The 12,662-nt window shown below is 44.6% G+C and overlaps 1 protein-coding gene across 1 annotated transcript in view; it reads left to right on the top strand.

Moving 5' to 3' along the window:
- The first annotated feature begins 2,979 nt into the window (after positions 1–2,979).
- FOXJ2 (forkhead box J2) overlaps positions 2,980–12,662 on the top strand; it is a 33,613-nt gene continuing 23,930 nt past the window's right edge. The window contains exon 1 of the mRNA XM_065404699.1: positions 2,980–4,113. The gene's annotated coding sequence lies outside the window, so the exon portion shown is untranslated. The remainder of the gene's footprint in view (positions 4,114–12,662) is intronic.

The raw sequence follows: 12,662 nt of genomic DNA, 5'->3' as shown, positions 1-12,662 counted from the left end.
ATAGGATATATTTATTTATTTGTCACCCCATGGGTGAAAATGTCTATGCAACTGTGGATGGTTAAGAGGGTAGGTATTTTATATCCTGGAGATATGAGCGTCGCATGGGACCACATATGAGAGCTGTGTGTTATATACAGCAGGAAAATGTAAATTTATCACATTGTGGTGAGGTGGACAATTATTATATGGAACAAGGCATTTGGAGTGGAGCTGGGGGGTGGGTGAGGGGAGCTCCAGAAAAGATCTATCGTTTGGAGGAGATATTCTTTCATGATCATTTATGTTATTAAATGGTTATCTTTTATTATATTCAGTGAAGGACATAGATTATTTCAGGTAGGGATTATCATTGGAAGATTAAATTATCCCACAGGGAAATAGGAGATAATCACAGGGGTCATGAATTATTCTAAGGGAGTATGAGATTATTTTCGTTATCTTAAAGGGGTATATTAGATTATAAAATACAAAATTATGAAATTAACATGTAGGATATATCATGCCAGAAAGGTATACAATTATCATATTGTGTTTGTGAAATTATTACTCAGGATACGTGGCTATCACAGTGCAGGGCATAAGATTACCACATGGGAGGATGTATTGCACCAAAGGAAAAGAATTTAGCATATGGGGAGATAGGAGTTTGTCACATGAAACTTTATGTGTTGAGACACAAGAAACTATACAGGTAAGAGATGGCACTTGAAGAAATAGGGGTCTAAAATTAGGTTTGTAAATGCATGTTTAGGCATTGACCTCAGTGTCACCTATTGGGTGCTCAGCATTTTTGCAAATCAGGCAAGTACCTAAACACGGATTTAAAGTGCCCAATTTTAGGCTCCTATTTCTGAAAATCTTGATCAAGATTATCACACGAAAAATAGATGGCACTAGCTAATATATTACATAGGGATATACAGTATGTATTTCCACATGGTAGTATGAGATTTTAACACGGAAGAATGAGACTGGGGAACATGGTATTTAGGAAATTTTCATTTGTACATTTTTTCAGGAATAGTAAAGTAAAACCCAAAGAAACATGGTTTTGAAAAACTATTGTTAGGGGGAAATAAAAATATTAGAGTATCTTCAGGTCACATTAGATTACAAAGGTATCTGTTTACCACTACTGTTAATTGTGAATGAGAAAACAGGCCTTTATTAGCCAGGATGTAGAAATTAACCACCATCCCACTATCAAAAGCTGTGGGGTCCTGACTGCCAAAAACAAAGCCACCTTTCTCACCTCTCTGGATACCAGAAACCACAAGTGCTGACCATCCAGCTGTCAAAATCTCCAGCTTTCCTGGATATATTCACCATTCAGTCAAGTGTTTTCTACATAAAAATCTGTGAAAACTTGAAAATATAGGGGCATCATAAATTGAATTTAATATAAAAATAAATTACACAAGGACTACTCTATTCTTTTTCTGACTCCATCTGTTGTCTCTTGTTTTACACTTAGATTGTAAACTCTTTGGGGGTAGCGACCATCACTTTGTTCTGTGTTTGTTCAGTACCTTGCACAATAGGGTCTGGGAAGGAAGGAAGATTATTACACTGGCTGGGATTTGATGGAGGGGATTACCACAAGATTTAGAGGGTTAGGAAATTTATCACCTGGGTTGGGGGGAGATTATCATATGAGTTGAGGACCCCATGAGGACATGGGAGATTGTCAAACTGGGACACTAGGTGGAAGGTTGGGAGTAGGTTATCAAATAGATTGTGGGGATTCTTAGGTTTGATGAATGGTTTTGAGGAGATAATCACATGGCAGGGTTAAAAGATTATCTCAGATTGGGGGGATATCACCAAAGGATCTACAGTCACATAGGCTCAGGGATGGTAAGAGATCATTATGAACTGGGACATTACATGGGTTGGGTGAGGTTATCACGCATATCTGAATTATCCCACTGAGATAAAATTATCATCTGGGTTGGAGGGATATTATTACATGTGGGATTGCAGGAAAGTTGTTATATATTGATGGATAATATCAATATTCACTTTAAAGCATTTTTTAGATTTGTATTTAAAAATTTACAGCTGTGGGAAATTAGGGGGGGGTAATAGTAGTATTTAACGACAGTAGATGCTGAGATTCAAGAAGTTAAAGCTTTATAACCATTAACAACTAACTGTCAACATCACATGTCAACATATACAAATATCATTAAATCAAACTCTAATAAATTCGCAACTAGCATTTGTTTTACTTTGCCTAGCTGTACATTTTGATTATCGGTGGAAATATTTTTTTCATTAGTTTGTGTGTGTGTACCGTGAACCACGGTCAAATGAATTGACATTTACCAACATTTACTGATAAAAATCTAATCTTTCCAAGCCTGATTATTGCCTGATTTGTCATAGGGATACTGATGTGTGTGTGTGTGTTAGTGTTATTGAGAAGATGATCATGTAGGGGGAATATTACATGGGTTGGGATTATGGATCGGGGCGTTATTCCCCAAACGGATTGGGGGGGGTGGGATTTTCCAGGTGGGTTTAGGAAATTATTCCTTGGGGTGGGTTTAGGGGGGTTATTCTCTAGGCGTGTTGCGGGCGGGGGGGTTATTCCCGGGGTAGGCTGGGTATCCCCCTCTCTAGGAGCCTCCTTAACCCGGGGAGGCGGGGGCGGCCGCAGCCGGGGGGAGCCGGGGGAGGCGGAGCGGAGGCCGGGGAGGAGCCGGGGCCTGCAGTGGAGCCGCAGCCCGGAGCAGCAGCCGCAGCAGCCGTGGGAGCGGCGGGGCCCGGGAAGACTCAGCGCCGCCCGGACGGGGCGCCCCGCAAGGAGCCCGGGGAGCCCCCCAGGAACGAGCCCGAGGCCCAGCGGGAGGTGGCGGAGGCGGCCGCCCAGCCCCGCTCAGGCCCAAGAGCCGCCGCGGCCTCCAGTGGCAGCCGGGCCCGGGCGAGAGGAGCCGGGGCCTGGGGAGGGGGAAGCCAGGGAGAGCCCCCAGCTAGCCCGGGGTGACAGCCCCGTCCCCCGCCGCGGGAGAGACCCCAAATCCCAGCTGTGGGGCGAGAGCCTCATAGGCAGCTCCCTGATCCGCAGCCACGGGGGAGAGACCCCGATTCCCAGCCCCAAATATCTGCCAAGCGGCGGACTCAGCCCACTGACCGGGGCGAGACCCTCTGCAGCCCCCTACCCATCCGGGGTGGAGCCACCCTTAGCTCCCCAGTACTTCGTCAGAGGGCGCAGAGAGACACCCTCCCCCATCCCTCCAGATCTAAAATAGACGAGGAGACACCCCCTCCCCCATTTTTCCCAAGCCCAGCCAGACAGTCAGTGGGGAACCTCCAGGAGAGAGACCCCTTATGTCCATCGGGGACAGAGCAACCCCTCAAATACTTAGCCAGAAAGAAGCAAAACACCAAATAGTTACCCAGTAATTAATTAACAACCATTCAGTACCCAACAAGAAAGTAAGGCCTGGGGAAGAGACACCTCTCACCGACTGGCAGTGCCTAGAACACAGTTTTAGATACCAACCTGGCAAGGGGCACTCCCCCCTGAAAGAGGAAATATCTTCACACTCCTATAAAGAGACTGTCCCAGTATCCCATGTAAGGTGGGGGAGAAACACCTGCCAGCCAGCCACCAGGGAAGAGAATAGAGACTTCCCTGAAATATTCACAGTTAGCAAGAGGAACTCCCCCAGAGAAGAGGGAGATTTGCCTGCCCCAAAAGGGGACGTGAACCTATAGGGAAGAGAAAAGGGACCCCCAGTTAGGGAGGGAAGGGGGAATTGATCTCCCATATAACCAGAAAGCCAGTGGGGAGAAGAAAACAGTATCTCCCCAGAGTGACAGCCCTTAAATAGTTAGCTATTAAAGAAGAGAGAAAGGAGGAGATCCCTATCCTAGGATACCACCAGCAATTTAGGGGGCAGCCAACCCCAAGCAGATCATTCTACCTCTCAGGGTCCCGACTTCATCCACAATCCCCTCCCTCTCAAAATCTGAAGAAGATCTTGGAATAGCTGGCAGCAATGCTCTGAGGATGGAGTCCAGGGGAGGAGTGTGAAGGGCAGCACCCCAAAAACCAGTGCTGGAGATAACGCCCCCCTCCCTACAGAAAATCTTCCAGACAGAGTGAGTGACCACATTACATCACCCCTCTTTTCCCCTCAGTTCTCCTTCTGTCTATTCCTCTCTATCCTTCTCACTTCCCATCAATTTTCTCTTCTATCTATACCTCTCTGTAGCTCTCTCCATCTTCTCTCTGTCTTCCCATTTCTGAATACTCCCCACCCTTCTTTCCCGGTGTGCCTTTCTCCATTTTTATTTCTGGAATTAATTGTCTCCTTTTATTCATTATAAAGAACCAGCCTGATTTTCTTTCCAGTGCATTGCTTTTTGGAGACCCTAGCCTCAGGGTATTGTATCCAAGTCCCTCTGGCATTCCCCATCCACCATCAGTCATTAGTGTATTGACTTTATTGTGGACTCAGCCTTCATCATCACTGACATGAAATACATTTCTCTCATCCAGGGGGCAATACGTGGGATCATGCTGATTGAAAAGACTGTGGAGGGGGAGGGTGAATCCTAGCACTGGTGCTCTAGGGGTGTGTATCATGTAATGCTCATGTGTGAATCTTGCTGCTAGTAACCTAGGGGTTGCAGAAACCTACTGTGCTTGGGACTGGGAGTTGTGTGAATATCAGTATTAGTACTCTCGGATGTAGATCCCACTGTACGCAGGGGCTCTGGGAATGAGCCCTTTGGTGTGAATCCCATTGTACCCAGGGTCTAGGAATGAAAATCTCAGTGGTAGTACTGGTGGAACCCACTTTCAAAACTAAGAGGATCCATTCCATTGCTACTACCCTTCACATGTGGATCCTGCTCTATTTAGGGTCTGGGAATGTGAATGCTGATGCTTGTGTCATGGGGTACAGGCCCTGCCGCCTTGTGAAAATGGGATAGTTAAATCCCACACCAAGGGAGCCCTCTGACACTACCACAGTGCTCCCTCTCCTTCCCCAGAAAACACAGTTACCCTGAGTCATTCACTGGGAAATCAAGTCCAAAAGAGACATCACCTCAGAAGAGACAAATTCAGATTCCTTTAGCAGATGCAGCACCCCAAAGACAGTCCCATAAAAATCCCAGTCTGAGGTATCCCTTTCCCTGTTCAAGATACTGGCATAAGTTCATTCTCCTGAGACAGTCGCAAGGAAATCCAAGGCCAAAGGATCCCTTGCTGTGACAGATACCAAGTCAGACTCCAGTAGGAAAATACATAGTAACAGGGAAATCCAAGAATGAGGATCAAGAGGGATTCCTTGGTGTAACTGGACAGTAAACTCAGACAAAAGAGTGTGAGGTCACCCCCAGATGACTCCCCACCTTTGCCATTGCATTTTGACCTCTCTGTGATTCTTAGGGTGGCACAGTGGATTTTACAGAGGGAGACTGAAATCATAATGTTTGTGTTCTGGGGGTGCTATAAGATGCCCTCCCACATGTTGCCTCTCTAGTTTTGAAATCCATCTGCTTTGAGTAGAATACATTGTCTAGTGCAAGGAAGGCAATAACAGACATTTTGGCCTTCGTACACTCAAAGGGATTTACTGACTCTTCCTGCTCTTGGGGTTAATTTACCTTCCTCTGCCCCAGCTCTTACAATAATGACTTGACATTTTTCTAGTGCCTTTGGTTCAGTCGGATGCCACAGCACTTTACTGAATGTGTATGCCAGCCTTGCAAAATTCTGCTTGTCCACAGCAAGTAATATTTTGAAGGGTGTATAAAAGATTTGTATTTTCATTCTTCTCTGTCATTGTGATAAAGGATGAGTTTTTAGATTTTGTGGCTGAACTGGTCAATATGACAATTTTGCAAGGCGGAATGCTGTGTGGGGCCTGTGCATAATTGTTTGTTATTTATTCATTAATTGCTGACAGAGTACTCAGTGCTGTTCACAAATTAGGACAATCTCTGCCCTGAAAAGCTTGCAGTCTGAAAGACAGATATGCAGAAGCCAGGACATGCTGGTAAATCCAGGGGAGGGAGTAACTTGAGGGGTGTATGGTTTGCTGGTTTTTGTTGTTGTTGATACTTATTTACCTGGATTGGGTTAGGGATGGTCTTAATACTTACTCCTGCCTATGAGTGAAGGACACTGGACTAGATAACCTCTCGAGGTTCCTTCCAGTTATATGATTCTACAATTCTGTGATTGTTAACCCAAGGCTGAAATGCTGCTGCCTCTGGGGTGGAATGCTGCAGCCATCCTGCACCAAGGATGTTACATAAAGGTGTAAGGTGGGAGGGGAAGGGAAGAACATTATTTATCTCCATAAATGTGCAAGGTGCTTTACAGACAAATAACAGGTTTATGTCCTTAGGAGTGTAACGAAGACATTCAAACCTGGGTGCCAGTCAGGCTTCTAAATCCACCTAAATAAGTGACCTGATTGTCATAAGTGTCCATCAGCCCACAGTTGACTTCAGTGAGAGCTGCTAGGTGCTCAGCAGTTTGAAAATGAGGCTACTTATTTAATTGCCTGAATATAGATTTAGAAGCCTAACTTCAGGCACTCAGGCTTGAAAATTTCATCTTTACAGTATAAGCAATATGATCCTTTGAGGTGCTGAGTGTCCTCAATTTCCAAGGAAGTCAATGAGAGTTGAGGGTACACAGTACCTTTCAGGTTCAGGCCCTAAATAAGATTTCACATTAGATGAGAGAGATTAAAGGGGCAGGACATGAGTTACCTAAATGAATGATAGCATATAACATTAGTCTCATCACGTCTTGTTGGTTCCTTGGATTTTGTTTTAAAATCCATGGTTTTATGGACAGTACCTGGGATCAGGATAAGGGGTCAGGCAATACCATATTGAACTGAAATAGCAGGGGCAATTTGAGGAGGCTGAATGTTAGTACCCAATTTGGAATCTGATTGCGACCCCTGATTCTTGTGAAAATTATTGAATTCAGGGAGGTGGGACACTTGTAAATTCAATTTTTTTGCTTTAAGAAATGTTACTGACCTTGAATGCTAGAGGCTGTTCCTTGGTTCTCTTTTTAACCCCAGGGGCCACAGCAATGCAGGCATCTTCCATACACTACCCCCACCAATGGACCTCAGCCCTGGCCTTGTGTAGCCTCCTGTAGCGGGGAGTTCAGTCTCCATGACCTGTTCAGACCTTTGGCCTCTGCTGAGAATGTCAGCAGGGAGACCTATTAATGCCATCTGTGATGTGGGCATCTGCCCATGAAGAACTGCACTAAGACAAGTAATTCATTTCCCCAATTCTCCCCAGCAATCAACTAGTCCCCCTAACCTAAGGCCAGATTGTAACCATTATCTTACAGGCAGAGCACTGTGAGTTCTACAGCTGCAGAATAGTGCTTCAGAATCTCAGCTTTCATTTTAAAATAAATTATATTTCTAGGCCTGATGGTTTTGAAGATAACCTTGAAAACATGAATCAGGTATTTGAGTCTGCAGAAGCTACTCATTCAGGCTCTAAGAAGTGTGAACTGCCCATTCATCTCTATTGGATGTTAACCTGGAAATCTAAAGATAACCATTTAAATGTCAATAATCACTAACTATTTCACTGCTGATTATTTAAGAGAAACATCCAGCTAATGTGCTCTTTCCATTCCCAAACTGCCTCCCACACCTCCCTACGTACCAATAGCCCCAACTGTTCCCTATCCTGCTCTCAAAATCTTCAGCTTGAGCTATGAAAATGTCTATGATACAAGTTATGCACTGTAAGTACAAAAATCTGTGGCATATTAAAAAAGTGAAAATGTGGAGACAGTTTAAAATAAATTGCATTTAATGTACAAATGAATAACACAGGGGAGACTGTACTGAATGCACTATTCATTTTCATATTTAACTCATTTTAAAACCTCCATTTTAAAATGTAAATGAAGCTGGTGCAGAATATCCAGAAGGGCTCAATCCAGAGACCTTGTAGCAGAGTTCAGGGCCATCTGGTTAAGGAATTCTTGGGGCTTTATTGAAATGTGAAAGGCTCATTATCCATTTCCCCATCACAACATGGGGCCTGATTGGGATTGGTGCCCTAGAGGTGAAAGACTCAGAATCCCATTGCTGCAACTAGTTATCTGTTTTCCTCTGCTGATTCTCACTCCATGTCAGCACTCTCCTCAAATCCCTTCAGTGGCTTCCTATCTGTTATTGCATCAAATTTAAGTTCAGCTTCTGCACCTTTAAGGCCCTGCGCATTTTCACCCCACCTACGTCTCTGCTCTGATTTCCTCCTACTCTCCTGCACTCCTCCCAGTTCTCTCTTTACTGATCTTTGCATCTCTTTTTTCCACTCTTCTTTGGGTCTTCTATCCTGCTGCCCTGTATGCCTAGGACACTCTCCCTGTCCTCATATGCCAAGCATCCTCCATCTCCTCCTTAAAACCCATTTCTTCCAGGAATCTTTCCTAGCTGCAGTGCACTGGGCCCCTCATCAGTGGTCTTCCACACTGGTGTTGTGACCCTGTCTTGCCTTTACCTTTGTTAGATCATATGCTTATGGGGGCAGGGAGGTCTCTTGACCTCCAAAACACTCCCCAGAAAAGATAAGCCTAGTGTATAGAGCACCTGATTGGGACTCAGGAGATCTGGAGTCTCTGTTAAGCTCTGCCACTGGTCTGCTGGGAGACCTTGGGCAAATCACTTTGCCTTTCTGTGCCTCGGTTTCCCCACCAGTAAAATGTGAGGAATGAAACTGATCCTTTATAAAACACTTTGAAATTTAAGGATGAAAAGTGCTATCTAAGAGCTAGGGGGTATTATTATTCCAGATCTATCTAAGGTAATGAATATTAGGAAAAACCTTCTGAAATTAAACAAAAAGCCTTTCAGACCTTGCTTATGCATCATGAAGGAGCAAATAGAGAGCACAGACTCAATTTTTTTCCTTTGCAGGTCATCTGTAAGCTGAAAGGCCCCATAGCTTGTCAGTGTAGTTTTAAGTTGTTTTAAACTAAAGTAAACTAAAACTAAACTAGCTTTAAGTTGTTTAAATATGTTTTAAATTGACTTAAGCAAAGACTAGGCTGACCTCTTCCCTTCTCCCCTTTTCCATAAGGATACCACAGGGCTCCATCTTTGGCTCACTCCTCCTCACTCTTCTGTACACACTCTTTTGGTGATCTCATCTATTCAGTTGGCTTCACTACCATCTTTATGCCAATGACTTGCAAATCTACCTCTCCACTCCTGACCAGTCTTCCTCCATACAGTCGTACATCTTAGCTTATCTCTTGGACATCTTCCCTTGGATGACTCAGTACCAACTCAACATGGCCAATACGGAACTTTGAACTTCCTTCTGAAACCATGCCCATTGTCTCCCCCCCCCCTTCTCTGTCCCTTTTTTACAACAACACCACACTTCTATCACCCAGACTCACAATCTATGTATCCTTTCTGACCACTCCCACTCTTGCCCCACAAATGGAGGTTGTGTCCATATCCTGCTGTTTCTTCCTCCATAACCTAAGATCAACCATTTCTCTCTATCCACACAGCTAAAATTCCTGTCCAGGCCCTCATCATCTCCCATCTTGACTGCTGCAGCCACTTCCTCACTGCCCTCCTTGAAACAACATCAGCCCCTGCATAACACAGCTGTTAAAATCATCTTCCTGGCTTGTTGCTCTTGCCATGTCATCCCCCTCTTCAGATCCATCTGTTGGTTCTCCATTGTCCACCCCATCACGTCAAGCTTCTTGTCCTCACTTAATGCCCTTCACAATTCTGTGTCTCCCTTCTTATCTGCCCTTGACTTCTATTGCGTCAATGCCAACATAAGAACGGCCATATTGGGTCAGATCAATGGTTCATCTAGCCCAGTATCTTGTCTTCCGACAGTGGCCAATGCCAGGTACTTTAGAGGAAATGAAGAAAACAGGCAGTCATCGAGTGATCCATCTCTTGTTGCCCATTCGCAGCTTCTGGCAAACAGAGGCTAGGGACACTTCAGATCATGGTTTTGCATCCCTGCCCATTACGGACCTATCCTCCACAAACTTATCTAGTTCTTTTTTGAACACTGTTATAGGCGTGGCCTTCACAACATCCTTTGGCAAGGACTTCCACAGATTGACTGTGCATTGTGTGAAGAAATACTTCCTTTTGTTTGTTTTAAACCTGCTACCTATTAATTTCATTTGGTGGCTCCTAGTTCTTGGGTTATGAGGAGTAAATAACACTTCCTTATTTACTTTTTCCATACCAGTCATGATTTTATAGACCTCTATCAAATCCCCCCCTTAATTGTCTCTTTTCCAAGCTGAAAAGTCACAGTCTTATTAATCTCTCCTCATATGGATGATGTTCCATACCCCTAATAATTTTTATTGTCCTTTTCCGTACCTTTTCCAAATCCAGTATATCTTTTTTGGGATAGGACAACCAGAACTGCACACAGTATTCAAGCTGTGGGTGTACCATGGATTTATATAGAAGCAATATGATATTTTCTATCTTATTATCTATCCCTTTCAGGGCCGCCCGGGGGGGGGGGGGGGGGGGCGGGGCAAGTGGGGCAATTTGCCCCGGGCCCCGCAGGGGCCCCCATGAGAGTTTTTCGGGGCCCCTGGAGCGGGGTCCTTCACTCGCTTCTTCCGCTCCGGGTCTTCGGCAGCAGTTCGGTGGCGGGGGGTCCTTCCGCTCCGGGACCCGCCGCCGAAGTGCCCTGAAGACCCGTGGCAGGGGGTCCTTCCGCCCCGGGACCCGCCGCCGAAGTGCCGGGTCTTCGGCGGCAATTTGGCAGGGGGGGCCCCCTGCTACCGAAGACCCCAGGCCCCCTGAATGCTCTGGGCGGCCCTGATCCCTTTCCTAAAGATTCCCAACATTCTGTTAGCTTTTTTGATTGCCACTGCACATTGAGTGGATGTTTTCAGAGAACTATCCATAATGACTCCGAGATCTCTTTCTTGAGTGGTAACAGCTAATTTAGACCGTATCATTTTATATGTATAGTTGGGATTATGTTTTCCAATGTGCATTACTTTGCATTTATCAACATTGAATTTCATTTACCGTTTTGTTGCCCAGTCACCCAGTTTTGTGAGATCCCTTTGTAACTCTTCGCAGTCTGCTTTGGACTTAACTATATTTAATAGCTTTATATCTGCAAATTTTGCCATCTCACTGTTTATCACTTTTTCTAGATTATTTATGAATATGTTGAACAGTACTGGTCCCAGTACAGACCCCTGGAGGACACCACTATTTACCTCTCTCCATTCTGAAAACTGACCAGTTATTCCTACTCTTTGTTTCCTATCTTTTAACCAGTTATTGACCCATGAGAGGACCTTCCCTCTTATCCCATGACAGCTTACTTTGCTTAAGAGCCTTTGGTGAGGGACCATGTGAAAGGCTTTCTGAAAATCTAAGTACACTATATCCACTGGATCCCCCTTGTCCACATGCTTGTTCACCCCCCTCAAAGAATTCTAGTAGATTGGTGAGGCATGATTTCCCTTTACAAAAAACATGTTGATGTTTCCCCAACAAAACATGTTCATCTATGTGTCTGATAATTCTGTTCTTTACTATAGCTCAACCAATTTGCTGGGCACTGAAGTTAGGCTTACCAGCCTGTAATTGCTGGGATTGCCCATGGAGCCTTTTTTAAAAATTGGCGTCACATTAGCTATCCTCCAGTCATCTGGTACAGAAGCCGATTTAAATGATAGGTTACATACTACATGACCAGTATGACCTTCTGCTTGTTCTCTTCTTCCAGAAACATTCCATGTACTTACTTCCACACCATACTTGTGGAATGCCCTCCCTAGTCTAGCCAGTCCATAAAGCCATTACCTTATCCTCCTTCAAATCCCTCCTCAGGTCATTCTACCATGATACCAACAGGAAACTGCCAACCTGTAATGGCCAAGCAGGGGGCAGTGAGGATCATATATTTATGTATTTATATATTTTAAAATTATACATAAAGTTCAGATTATCAGCTTGTTACCCTCGTCCTCCCTCCCTGTTTCCCTTATAGAGAAGGAGGATAAAAAAGAAGAGGCTGGAGAAGTAGAGACACCCTGCCACCCCACCCCCCAAAGCAACCAGGAAGATGAGGGATGGGTTAGAGTAACAGAGAATCCCTGTCACAGTGGTCAGGAGGGTCTGGGGTAGGGAAGAGAGAAAAGGCTCCTTCCAGCATCTAGAGGGGACTGGAAGGGGGATTTAAGATCTTATCAGGTAGCTACTATTCAGAGGATGGTATGAAAAATGTATCCCCTTAGGAGTCCAAAACTGCAGGATGCAGAATTCCCAGTAGAGATTCTAGCTTCCCAGCCGTAGAGAGTTGTTAGAGGGTGTAGGCTTTCCACTAGAACATTGCTTCTTGGCCTTGCTGTTGGCCATCCTGCTCATAGATTTCATATAAACTTTTGGCTAGGAAGTCTGACTGATGGGTGTTGGGTGTTATGCCTCCCAAAATCCCATGTATCAAATATGCTTCTTTTAATTAATTGGAGTGACTTTAACTGGCTCATAACAATAACAAAAATAAAAAGACAGAGAGTCCTTGCATCTGAAGAAGTGAGGTTCTTACCCACGAAAGCTTATGCTCCCAATACTTCTGTTAGTCTTAAAGGTGCCACAGGACCCTCTGTTTCTTATTTA

Source organism: Emys orbicularis, chromosome 1, assembly GCF_028017835.1.
Source record: "Emys orbicularis isolate rEmyOrb1 chromosome 1, rEmyOrb1.hap1, whole genome shotgun sequence".
NCBI lineage: Eukaryota > Metazoa > Chordata > Testudines > Emydidae > Emys > Emys orbicularis.
Note: the sequence above shows the minus strand (reverse complement) of the source record. Positions and strands in the feature narration are given on the sequence as shown.